Raw genomic sequence first — 14,175 nt, 5'->3', positions numbered from 1 at the left:
AGCTTCCTGAAGCAGTGTTTTGAAATCGGCCATCACTATATAAGTCGTTATTTAGTTTTTTTTGGCGCACCAAAAATATTCTCGTCGCTTTATAATATTAATATTGAACCACTGTACTCACATGAACTGATTTAAATATGTTTTTAGTACATTAATGGATCTTGAGAGAGGAAATGTCATTGCTGGCTATGGAGGCCTCACTGAGCCATCAGATTTCAACAAAAATATCTTAATATGTGTTCCGAAGATTAACGAAGGTCTTACGGGTGTGGAACAGCATGAGGGAGGGGTAATAAATGACATTATTTTCATTTTTGGGTGAACTAACCCTTTAAGGTGTAAAAGACAGACCTGAAGGGCATTTTGCAGTTATCTAATGCACCGATTCTGTCGGCACAGTCCTGATTAGATCGTTTTCAGCAGAACCGAGCCCAGCACGCAGAAAATAACATTACAGAGGCGTTTGGGCATCCTCGCTTGTTTCTTCAAAATGAAGAGACAGCAGAATAGTGTACTAAAGGAGGAAGAGGAGGACAAGAGTGAGATGATGATGGAAAAGTTCAGTAGATTGTGAAGCTTTCTGAAATAATCAGATCCACTATGGAGTCATTATTGGCTTAGGGTGCATCATTTCTGAAGGTAGGAGCAATTTTCTTCATGTTTTTGTCTGCCCTTTCTCAAAGTAACCTGTAATCTTATCACATCTGCAACACCTGTGTCTGATATTCTGTATTTTATTCAATTCCCTACTAGAATAAACTCATTAAACAGCATTGTTTGCATAGCAATGTGTTTGCGCACGTGCAATATTTTTTTTACTGATATTAAAATATTAAATATACATTAAAATACTTAAAAATATGTATAATATCTATTGATTTATCATATTTGTAAAATGCTTTACAAAAAGAAATGAAATTTTACATGAGCAAGAAAAGATTTAGTGATAAATTTGCGATATTTTAATATATATATATATATATAGTAGTCAGCATTTGAAGTGAATCCAAAAAGTTTATCAAAGTTGTCCTAAGAACTAAGTTGTCCTAAGGAGAAGGTTTTAGGACAACTTTGATGAAAGGTTTTGATCCACTTCAAATGTTGACTACTGTATTTGTATATTTGTTAAATGTTATGCATTCTTAAAGGGAACCCCTGGTATTAAGACTTGTATGGCTTAATATAACGTAAGTGATGTATCTTACTGAAATATGTAGTAGAAAACCCATGAAAGATTTACGTTATTTAAAAAATCCATGACATATTTGGTCAATGGGAGGCGCACAGTGTGTTCTATGTCAATGATGTCAAATGGTTGCACTCAGTGATCTACTGACACTACCCACTTACCCTGTATATTATATGATGCCACACTGTGCAGCTTTTGGTTGTAATTTTCAGTCGATGAGCCACAAGAGAAGAGATGTAGGTTTTTACTGCTTTACTAGCGATAAGAGGAGAAAAGAACGGGAAGTTGTGAAGAATGTGGACGAATAAAACTTCCTAACTGCATCTTTGTTCTCTCCACTTTAGCCCTGATGCCTTTGATACTTTTCATTTGTATGTTTTGGTGCAACGGTAATCTAGTAACACATACAAGTCTTAATATCTTCAATTTGAGCTTAATAATTTCAATTTGAGCCAGAGCGCAAAATTAGTGAGGATGAAAACATCGAAAACATCGAAGTTGTGTTGTGGTAAAAATATCAACAGGGTAGCATCAGCTGCTCACCGAGTGCAACTATTTTACGTCATCGACATAGAACGCACTGTGCACCTACACAAAATGACAGCCCCCATTGTCCAGATACGTCACGGATTTTTTAAATAACGTAAGTCTTTCACGGGTTATCTACTACATATTTCAGTAAGAGACACCATTTATGTTAAATTAAGCCATACAAGTCTTAATACCAGGGGTTCCCTTTAAAAAACAGTTTATGTAAATTATACAGCTCTAATATAACTCCATGATACATAAATAATCAAACTGATACTAGAACATTGGTTAGTAATTTTCAACCCATTCAAAAAGATGGTTCTAAAATTAATTCAAGTTTCTCCTCAAAAAATGTTAGCCATGTTTGTAACATACTTAAATCAGATCAATGTACAAGATTAAATTTATAACAAGTTGTTTCTCTGTGGTTTGAGCCCAAATTCACTGCAGTATTGACCCAAAAGAAAAAGACAGAACAAAGTGCACTGTGTAAGATCTAGAGAGGATTTCATGAGCACTGATCAGTGAAGCAAAGCACCTTGGTTCAGAGTTTTGTTCAGTACAGAGTGTGGTGGCAATGTCAAGCTTAATCATACAACAACTGATGTCTTTGGGACATTAGTGTCATAATAGACCAGTTTATAATGACTTTTACTTTTCAAAGCATCTGTGATCCTGGATTCCAACCAAGGTCTACAATACCTGGAGAAAATATGTATCTTGGATTGTGCATGACCTCCCAAAAGTATTTAGTTTGAAACAATGCTTTTTAAAGCCATATGATGTAGTTCTACCAGCAGCCAAAACTAACCAGCCAAATTTTGACCTCTTGAACACTGTCAAACAACCAATCTCTTGCTGTTAAACCACCTTACCAGCTGTACATTCAAAGACAAGCATCAGCTTTGGTTAATTGCTGCTTTAGATCTGGTAGGGATACTGGGGCATGGAGGTAGACAGGCTATCTAAGATAGCAGTGAACAATGGTCTGTGGGAATTATCTAAGGATCAGGAACCATAAAGCACTGATATTCTTCCTGCAAGGGAAGCATTTGGAACATCCTTTATAGAGTAACACAGAGCAAGTTCCTCAGATTGTCCCAAAATCTTGGGGCAATCCTAGGTTTAACTGCAGAATCCTCCATGGTCATGGACTTAGTTAGAGTGCCACCTGCAAACTTTCACACACATTCACAAAGATAGTCTGTCCACAGTTCTGTAATCAGAGTGAACACTATCCTCTGAGATCCTTCCCACCAGAAGCCTCCACAGTTATCGACCTACACACAGCAAATTGAACTGGAACACATAGTCCTTAGTGTATGGTGTGTCCTAAAGTTTTATCCAGTTTCCCAGTCTTAAAACTCCAATGGAGAGATTGATTTTTATTGAATATAACATTTGTTCCCTGACAGGTAGAGCTCAGGTCTTCTGAGAGTGTCACATGTGTTTATCTACACTGGTTAGAGTCTGAGAGCAAGGTAAGACATTTCAGTGGATAAGCTAGGTAAAAAAAAAAAAAAAAAAAGTTTTACATAAATAAATAGATTTTTTTTTAAAGCAATCTCATGCCACGAGTTACTACCCATGTAAATATATTTGTATTTTTTCATACTAGAACTGTACAAATGAGGGTACTTTCTAACCTCTTCGCACAATCTCTCTTTTATGTAGGCCTCCGTTGTCATGAGCTCGGATCTGTTCTGTTTATGCAGTTTTTCTTTGACGACCTTGTGAATCGACGCCCCCAGGGCTTGGTTGCCCGAAACATACAGGTAGTGACAACCGCATTTACAGAAATTCTATGCAGTGTGTACGGAACCGAACTGAACAACTAGTTGTTAATTACGTTTTTTAACGTGCATCAGAGATGTGTCTCTCTTCTGTTTGTGCGTTCAATCACAGTGAAAGCAGTACGAGCCTTGACTTGACTCATTTGTGTTGCCAGATCTTGCTAGAAAAATCTGCGAACAAGAACAAGCCCATAATAAACCTAAATAAATCCAAATGCTTTATGCTGAAAATAAGACCAAAATATCACGACTCGTGTCTGCTTACTTTAAAGGGTTAGTTCACCCAAAAATGAAAATTCTGTCATTAATTACTCACCCTCATGTCGTTCCGCATGTTTTTGATGAAATCCGATGGCTCGTGAGGCCTGCATTGCCAGCAAGATAATTAACACTTTCAAATGCCCAGAAAGGTACTAAAGACGTATTTAAAACAATTCATGTGACTACAGTGGTTCAACCTTAATGTTATGAAGCGGCGAGAATACTTTTTGTGCGGCAAAAAAAACCAAAGTAACGACTTTATTCAACAATATCTAGTGACGGGAGATTTCAAAACACTGCTTCATGAAGCTTCGAAGCTTTATGAATCTTTTGTTTCTAATCAGTGGTTCGGAGCGTGTATCAAACTGCCAAAGTCACGTGATTTCAGTAAACGAGGCTCCGTTACGTCAATACTTCGAAATGTTTCGAAATTTCAATGGTTCACGTGACTTTGGCAGTTTGATACATGCTCCAAACCACTAATTCGAAACAAAAGATTCAAAAAGCTTGTGCTACACTGAACCATTTCTACTTGCCTATAGAGCAACTTAAGAAAAAGTGGCACAGCTTACCCCACTCTCCTCTACTGGTAAACTCATGTTTTATTTAAGATAAGGATATTTTTTTCCAGTCACATATAAAAAATACGTACTGAATGAAAAACAAACATGAGCAAACAAATATGAGCCATCAATTTCAATGTAACCAAGCCTCATTCCAATGTTAATTTCATTTTATTAGTCACAGCTGAAGCTATTTCAGTTATAGCGAGACCACCTAGAGCGCACAACCCAAGGCTGACTTCCAACCAAAAGCAGCCCAGTATTATTTCAAACATACAATTCTCTGTTTCCTCTCATTCTGGTTTCACATGCTGTGCACAAATCAACCAGTCTCAATCACGCTCAACCATTTTCTCATTATGAATGACTTCGTGTGCATATTATTCAAGCTAATCAGTCGTCGTATGAATAAACTGACGACATTGGAAAGAAATATGGCCGCCATCTTTTTGTTCTCATTTTGATATTTTACACTGAATTTGAAAGGACAAAAAAAAGATTGATTAACAAAAGACTAATACATCATTCTCCCAAAGGCAAATGAAAGAATGAAAGAATGACTGAAAGAAAAGGAATGAGAAATCTCTTCAAAAATAGGGCTACAATAGATTAAAAAGGGGGGTGGAGGGGACTAAACTATTCTAAAAAGGAAACTTTCAGAACATGAAGAGTTAGTTATGCTGGTGTTCTCAGCAAGGATATTAGTAACCAGCAGGGTTTACAATACAAACAATTATTATCAGTCACTTTCGTCATCATACTCGGTTGTACTTTTACGGTACATTTTATGTCATGCTCTATTTTTATCCATGAGTTAAATTGCTCTTTTAGTCTCACTAAATGCTGTGTATTCTACTCTCACAGTGTGAAAAACACTTTAGCACTACATAACACTTCAAAGACATTTGCTGCGTCCCAATTCGCATACTATCCATCCTAAATAGTATTCGAAATTACAATTAGCGTGTCCCAAATCATAGTATGTTGAAGTGACTAGGGGGGACAAAATATCGATATGGCGATATATCGTCATCCTTCTGTGTGCGATACGAGAATCGATACGCTGGCACCAAATATTGATATTTTCATGAATAAAATAAGGCGCTATAAATAGATTTCCCTGCTCCTCGTGTCGCTACTTCAAGGCGGCACTCAACACACGAATGAGGGAAACGTGAAACATAAGTTAACTAGCGTAAGAAAAAGAGTTTTTTAACGGGATAATAATAGATGCCCCAGCCACGTTTAAGTTCAAAGTCTGGACACACTTAGGCTTTTATACCATTATACCAAAACTACAAACATGGCAGATATGCGAGTCTGACAGTTAAGTAGATAGGTGTAGATAAAGGGGTTAGAGTGATTAATTATCAGTATCTAACCTTCAATGTGATCCACATTATATTTGATCTGCAACAGCATTGTGAACTTTTGTAAAGCTACGTTTGGTCATTAACTTTCAAATGCACCAATGTGAAAATTGAAAACACATGAGGAGAGTTCTCTGCATGAAAGATCCTCGACTGGCAGATCAAAGTGCACCTACATTTCTCTCCGAAATGATAGGAAATTAAATTAAATTGAACGTGCAGGATTTTAACTGTGACAAAATGACTGACAAGGCAGTTTAAACGGTGACAGGATGCTTGAACTAAGCGACTGTCTGTTAAAGACGCAATTATGATGAAGCAGAATGTCCCAAAGCTCACCTACTCTTCTGCTACACACTCAAAAGTAGGTACTTTTTCTTTACAAAAACAGTACATACTTTTAGGGCATAGAATAAGTAGGCGAACTGAGATGCAGCAATTGAGCCTGAATCCACGTCTTGACCAATGACCATGTTCGTGTGTTCCTTTTTGGGCACATTATGGCAGTGGATCATCAGATTTTGCTCTGCGAGGACACTTTGCATGAGGTTAGATTAATCTTTTATGATGATTAATCTAATCTAATAATTTACACATTTGCTTTAGGGAGACGAGACTGTATTACAGCAGTGTGACACCTCATAAGGATTAATTTGACATTTGTTCGTTCTCTGTGTGCATTGTGTGTGGGGTACAGTGGAGAGAAACAGCAAAGTTTCGTGATTCATCAGTACTGAGATCACCTACAAATATATTATTCAAAGAATGAGCATATCAGCCCAGGTAGAGTACAACATTAATGTGATCAAAGTTTCATGTGCCCATCTAGTATTACTAAAACGCTTACACACTTTACAGCACTGAAGATCTGAAACTTGTTGGCCCAAAATTATACTTAAAAATGTCTGAATGTCATTGCATTACATATACAATGTCAAACCATGTGGCGTCTGCAAACAAATCATGCTAGACCCTTTTCTCGGAACTACTTTACTTTTCTGAGTCATGTTTGCAAGACTTACCCATCTGGTTAACCATCTGGCACCTTTAAGGTCCTGTTCACACTGACAACAACTTGCAGTGACAAAGCAACCAGAAGTCATTAATTTTCAATGAGAGTCTGTGATTTCTAGTGACATGAGAGTCAACGATCACTGGCAACACGACACTGGCATGTCTGAAAGCTCGACAAAGTTGAGAAAAGTTTAACTCCATGCAAATGAGCAGCAACATGATGCATCAAGCTCACATGATCTGAATATTGTTACTATGAGTGATTTGACTGTTCTATATGATTTGTACAGTACAAACTAGAATCAGCAACATTCTGAGTGAGTTTGACTTTTGCATTGCAAATCATTCTTCTTGCATTATGTGCTGCTGTAATTTATAAACAAAGGCTACATCTGAATATACATACTTGCCTACTATATAGTAGGCAAAGAAAAAAAACAGTATGTGAAAAAATAGTAGGCAAAAAGTACTCGAATAACCTACTACTTCCACAGAGATTGCGAAGTGCGCATCCAGCGGACACTTTACTATTCCATGAAGCCATGGGAGAAGAATTGTGAATGGTAGTGGAATTGTGAATGGTAGTGAACTGACACTATAAATCACATGACAATAAAAGTACGCCAAATATAGTACATCCAGATTACATTCAATTTACACACATTCACATTATATAGAAAATGTCACGAAGTAAGTATTTATTCAAAAGAAGTACGTACCTTTGCTGATTCTGAGAAATTGAAGATGAGCTAGAAGTCTTCTAAGGACCCCTAAGTTTGTGTCAGGTTGCGGCCTTGTCTTTCCATTCATCACAGACCCTCTGACTCAAACTGGTTCACTCTCATCAAGATAACTTCAGCAAAGACCAACTGGAGCCTCAACAAATTGCATCAGGACACTTCTATTCAAATGGGCGAGACATGCAAGTATCAGTAATACCAAGTATCAAACTTAGTCTCATTAGTTGACACATTAAGTAACCCCTACCCCTTTTAAAGAAGGGTGCTTAGAACTAAGAAACGAATGTTTTGCTCAAGGCTGTTGATCTGCTGAATTTCAAACACTGCTATAACTTCTTGCTTTCCTGTATTATGCTTCGGCTCTCTTTTCATCGCTAAACTATATGCATGTATACGTGTGTATGTTACATTAGTCTAAGTGTTTAGTGTAGTTAAAGGGTTAGTTCAACCCAAAATTACAATTCTGTCATTAATTACTCACCCTCATGTCGTTCCACACCCGTAAGACTTTCATTCAAGTTCTTTTTGATGACAGAATGCTTTCAGATTTCCTTCCATTGACTGCCTCTGTACCACTTTGACGCTTCAAAAACTTCATAAAGAGATCGGAAAACTAATCCATATGAATCGAGCGGTTTAATCCAAATTTTAGTCCAAAGAGAATCGATCGCTTGTTATGATGAAAAGATTTAATTTAGGCCTTTTACTCGCATGTAAACATTGATCAGTGAACATAAGCAGAAGCTCAACCTAAATTGAATAACACACAAGAGCAAACCTCTTCCGGAAGCTCAAAAGTGCTGCGTAACACATGAGAATGAACCTCACTGGTTACGCAGCACGTTTGAGCTTGCTCTTGTATGTTATTCAAGTTAGGTTGAGCTTCTGCTTATGTTCGCTGATCAATGTTTACATGTTTACATGCGAGTAAAAGCCTAAATTAAATATTTTCATCATAACAAGCGATCGATTCTCTTCAGAACATTTGGACTAGACTGCTCAATTCATATGGATTAGTTTTACGATCTCTTTATGAAGTTTTTGAAGTGTCAAAGTGGTAGTTACAAAGGCAGTCAATGTAAGGAAATTCGACAGCATTCTGTCATCAAAAAGATCTTAATTTGTCTTCCGAAGATCAACGAAAGTCTTACGGGTGTGGAACGGCATGAGGGTGGGTAATTAATAACAGAATTTTCATTTTTGGGTGAACTAACCCTTTAATAAAGTCATGTTCCTGTCACATGAAAGGTTGTGTGTGTGTGTGTTTTGTGCTCATATGTCCCTAATCATGCAGATTTTGGCTACATACTCTAAGTAGTACAGTACAGTAATAAAGTTAATTCCCATACCCCAGAAATTAAGTAAACTATTAGCGTTCACTGGACAAAGTGTTTAATTGATTGTGGTATTAATTCTGCTACCTCAAGTTAATTCTTGCAGCTGATCTTAATATTTATAATTAATTATAAGTAGTTATGATTAATTATTCATATTTCTGCTACAGACTTAAATAAAGAAGGTCAAGTGACTGTAAGGGCATAAGAAAGCACAAGCTTTATAAACACGATCACACTTTAGTTTAGGGTCCAATTCTCACTATTAACTATTAACAATGACTTTTGCCTCAATAAACTCTTATTTACTGCTTATTAATTGTTAGTAAGATAGTTGTTAAGTTTAAAAATAGGGTAGGATTAAGGGATGTAAAATATGTTCATGCAGAACAAGGCATTAATAGTGCTTTATAAGTACTATTAAACAGCCAATATCCTGGTAAAATGCATGCTAATAAGCTAGTTAATAGTGTGAATTGGACCCTAAACTAAAGTTTTACCCAAAGAACATCCCACATGCCAAATGCGTGGTGTCCTGCAAGACATAATTTGGAAAGTACAATGAATATAAATGACACACAATATAATTATGGCAAAATATCAAGAAGTATCACACTAATGAAATAAAGAAATTAAAATTGTTATGCTCATGAATACACTCTGCATGAGGCTGATTGAAAGCACTTCATTATCCGTTTCCATTAGCGGCCTGATTGTGTTTCCATGTATCAATCTGATTGTCACAGTAAGACTAAGACCAGTCTGTAGGTTTGTCTTGGAAGTCAGTTATGAACTGATTACCTGGAGAGCTTCACTTCATTCTCTGCAAAGTGTCAGTCTGACCCGTAAAGACCACGTCTAATCTTACTTACAACAAACACAGCCAGAGAAAGAGAGAGATTTGCTCAAAAGGCAGCTACCTACAGTAGGCAGACAGCAAGACAGCATAAGAACCCTAACAGAACCTCATGTGACTAAGTTGGAACACTCTTATAGGCAGCCTACAGCTATTGTTATTTACGAGAAGTGCACTCAATCAATAACATAAGGGAAAGTAGAATTAAAGAAATCGCACACTGGAAAAAAAATGTGTATGATTTACTGTAAAACTACTCTTCTGACTCAGAATTTGCTAGTAAATTTGACAAAAGATTACAAAGAAACGTCAAGTAACGCATTGAATTTTAAGTAGAATGACTGAAATAGTATTTTCTTGTAAAAAGTTATCCAATACTCTGTTTTATTTTTTTTTTTACAGTGTAATAGAGGCTTCAGAAATCAAAGTTGAGCCTTTCAGTTTAAACAGCCATTTGTTGAGACACACACCCGGAACACGCCCGGAACACACCAAGCCGACAGTTTTTGTTCACTGGTCAACTAAGTTTTCTCAGTGTGTTCCGCACCGTCGGCTGAAGTTGGTCCTCGTCTGCTTTTTAATTGGCCGATTTGACATGTTGAATCGGCGTCGGAGCTCGTTGGTCAGTCGGGCCATCTGATCATTCTGATTGGCTGTTCAGCTACTGCCACCTGCTGGTACAGAAAGGCATTTCTTCTTACGCAGGCGCAGAACGGACATGCTACTTGACCGTCGGGGTGTCAAGCGTCGGTTTGGTGTGTCAGGGCAACTTTGGACCCAGACGTTGCTGACGTGAGCCAACCCTGCAGTCTGCTTTCGTCGCCACTAGTTCGTCGGCGTCGGCTTGGTGTGTTCCGGGCTTTAGTCTGCTGTTAATATGAAGGAACTTTCCGAATTGCTTTTTCACAGATGTTTTACCTGTATTATGAATTACGCATTGCATTGTGTGTTTATTGGGTTAAAGGAAATGTACGTAAATTAAAGAGAAAGTGTCCTGGCACAAAATAACCAGTACCTTTTCTGTTTTTCTACAGATTTTTTTCTTACATTGCAGAATTCGCATCCACATGAACTGGATGAGCTGGGAAAAAAATAAATAAATAATATATATATATAATCATTATTTGCGCTACCCTGCTGGAAAAAAACAACAACAAAAAAACATACACAAACCTAAGCTGGTTTGAAGACCATCTTTTTTTCACTGAGCATGTCACAATGTATTCAGGGATTGCAATCTAGATATGCAGCTCACTAGGTTTTGGAAAATTTGAGACCAAATACTTACAGAAAGAGAAAGTAAGAAAGCAGACATAACAAAAATAATTAAGCCAAACTAAAAATCAGAATAATTCAATGGAACATCCACACTGTAGACATCAATGTGATGCATTGCTGAGTTGATAAAATATGGATGATAAAAAGGTACAAAGAATTGTTTTACTTTAAGCAACAAGGAGAAATAGGGCAGTTTCATGTGCTACTCACCATTACAGAACCCAAGCAAACAGCAGACAGGCCTGCTGGTCTGGTCACTATAGAGATCCAAGTGTATTTGAAAATAGTAGAGAGAGAGAGAGAGAGAGAGAGAGAGAGAGAGAGAGAGAGAGAGAGCCGAGCCATAAAAGAGCCATGAAACTCCACACACCTTTAAGGCTACTTGCTCTCTCTCTCCTTCTCTTTATCTCTGACTTAGAACCAAATCGGGAGGGGGGCTGGGTTGGGTGGAGACAGGAGGTCCCGGTAGTTTGATAAGTTACCATGGAAACAGAGGAAGAACCAAACACAGAGTAAAGAGAAGAGAATAAAAGGAATAAAAAGAAAAAAAAAACTCACATATCTAAGGAGGGAATGTCAGACGGTGCACAGATGCTATACACAAACTCACACCAACATGTAAGGACTGCACGCACAGAAATAGGCTACATATGGCCATTCTGATTTATCAAAGAATAATTCCAAATTATTTGGTGAATTTTGGGTTGAGGTGAGTAAAAGACAAGTATTTAACAGCATTTCTTTGCAACAGTCTAGAATTCACTGCTTGATTTGATGTAAAAAATAATAGAAAGCCAGGAACTGTGTGCATAGTCTGGGTTGATACCTAATTATAATGTAAGGACAAAAACAATTAATTAATAAATAATATGAAGAATCAATAATGAACTTAAAATTCAGTACTGACATTTTAAAAATGTGACGTTTTGAGTGCTGTTGAGCAGATTCGTAAACACCTCTGATTGGCTATTATGTTCACGGACTCATCAGATATGTATGCGATTGGCTACAATGATCAACGCACGGGAGCGTTTGAAAGCACGCGGAAATGTTTGAATTTGAAAGTGTTTTGAAAGCGGGAGTGTTTGAAAGCAGGCGTCTGTCAGCGGACTGGTCACAGATATATCTGATGAGCGCGTGAACACAATTGCCAATCAGAGGTGTTTATGAATCCGCTCAACAGCGCTCAAAGCATCATATTTTTCAAAATTTCAGTCCCGACTTGGTATCGCGGTTGTTACTTTTGACAACACTACCATGTTATTACCATGGTTTTTGGACATGCTACCACAGTAAGCATGTTTTTGTTTACTTTTGGACACTACCATGATAGTAAGACCAGATTATCCTTTAAAGTTTTGTTTAAATACCATGGTATATATGGATATGGCAATCATCAATCATCATATGATACCATTACTCTACTACTAATGTACATAGGATGGGTTCGACACAACATAGTGGATTTTCATAATTTAAATATTGGATCCTGCATGAGCTGCTCAGACACGCATGAAAGAGTGTTTAAACAAGAGAATGACAAACCACAGTCACAAGGTGCTCTTGATTGCCTGCTGCCTATTTGGTGAGAACACTTTTAGCCTAAAAGCATGCATAAATTTGTAAGTTTTTACGCTTGATGATGAACATGATGCATACACAATTAGATTTCAGTGCAATGTTAATGCATTATTTGTGTAAAAATGCTAACTACTGTATCAGCATGTGCTGTTTTCTGCAGTCTCCTGCACACCTCACTGATTTCATTAACAATAAAAAACAGTTCAAACGTTGCAAGGTTACAAATGGAAGGGTAACCAGCATACTCGCTTTTTTAGAGGATTTCACAAGACGTTTAGATGTTTAATGGTTGTTCTTTCCACCTTATGATTTTCTCTTTCTGTCCGTTTCTCCCACTGAATAAAACACCTGATAAATATAAAGTTCTGTCATGAAACTCTAGATGGCGCAGGGTGATAGGTCCTTAACCAGGGTATATACAGGAATCATGGAGTTAAATTTAATACCTTTTAAGACCTTTTTTAAGACTTTTTCCATACATTTTAAGAACTCATCGCCACTTCAAGTTTAACCGGTTACATCAGCGACACTTTAACTTAAATTTACTATATATTGATTGTAAGATAGCACAACTAAACAGACTTAGTTTGTGATAACTCCTTATCAATGCAACATAATTCAGAAGGGTGGGAACAAAGTACAAGAGAATTAATTGAGTGACTAACCCAATGCAAGGTTTATTAGAAAGAGAAACCAGAAACAAGAATTAGACCAATAAACAAAACAATTGACAAAACTTACTGAAGAGGGAAAATAAAGCTCTCCGAGCATTTGCGCGATAGAGACCTGCATTTTGCGTCCCATAGTGGCTTTGTGGCAAGCACTTAGCATGTGGGACTGGACAGCGTTGATCCTCATCGAGGCTACGCTAATTGCCTTCTGACACACAGAGCAGTACGCCTCACGGTTATTCCCAGAGACGGCCCTCACCCATGGTTCCAACTAGGGGTGCAACGGTTCAGTTTTTATCACGGTTTTAGGGTCACTGTTACGGTACGGTTCGGTATGTGCTATGTTCAGGGAAAAAAGGACTGTGGTCAAATAAATATAAAGAAAATAAAAATCAAACTGCAAGCAACAGCACAAATAAATACAATAGAGCAAAGATACAAAGGTTTCAGGTTTTTCTGGTATCAGTAGTTTTCAGGTATACAGAAACTGAATGAAGTAACATTAGCTATTAAAACAACACTGCATAATGTTCACAAGATTAATCATTATTAATTATTAATTAAGTTACAAAAGCTATTTCATCAAGAGCAGTGGGTGATGTCTTTTGTTCCGATGTTCCTTGTCTTTTGTTGTTTGATTAACATTAAAAACACACAGACAACAGGAATGCAAGGGCTGCTGTCTCTTTAAGACATAATGCACGGATCAGTACACTGACACTGAACACATGCGTTCTTTCTTGAGTGTATAAGTTCACTTAATAACCGACTATGTTTGCTAGGATACTCGCCAAGACGGGCATGTTGACAATTTTTGTGTGAATTTATCCATTCAAGCGCAAGACTTGAAAGAGAACTCAATGTTTGCACACTGTACACGCGCTTCCACGTGCGCGCTTCGGATGAGTGCACAAAGTTCTCTTTCACGTCTTGCGCTCGAATGTTTAAATCAGCCTGGCTTAAATGAGTTTAGTTTAAACGCAGATAGCAATGT

At 37.4% G+C, this 14,175-nt stretch overlaps 1 protein-coding gene across 4 annotated transcripts in view; it reads right to left on the bottom strand.

Moving 5' to 3' along the window:
• The window catches only part of shank3a (SH3 and multiple ankyrin repeat domains 3a), a 323,981-nt gene that overhangs the window by 284,526 nt on the left and 25,280 nt on the right, over positions 1 to 14,175 (bottom strand). For all 4 annotated transcript variants that reach the window (XR_007926184.1, XM_051870260.1, XM_051870263.1 and 1 more), the window contains exon 2: positions 7,441 to 7,622. The gene's annotated coding sequence lies outside the window, so the exon portion shown is untranslated. The remainder of the gene's footprint in view (positions 1 to 7,440; positions 7,623 to 14,175) is intronic.

This window comes from Ctenopharyngodon idella, chromosome 18 (assembly GCF_019924925.1).
Source record: "Ctenopharyngodon idella isolate HZGC_01 chromosome 18, HZGC01, whole genome shotgun sequence".
Taxonomy (NCBI): Eukaryota; Metazoa; Chordata; class Actinopteri; order Cypriniformes; family Xenocyprididae; genus Ctenopharyngodon; species Ctenopharyngodon idella.
This window is presented reverse-complemented; position numbering and strand designations above follow the sequence as displayed.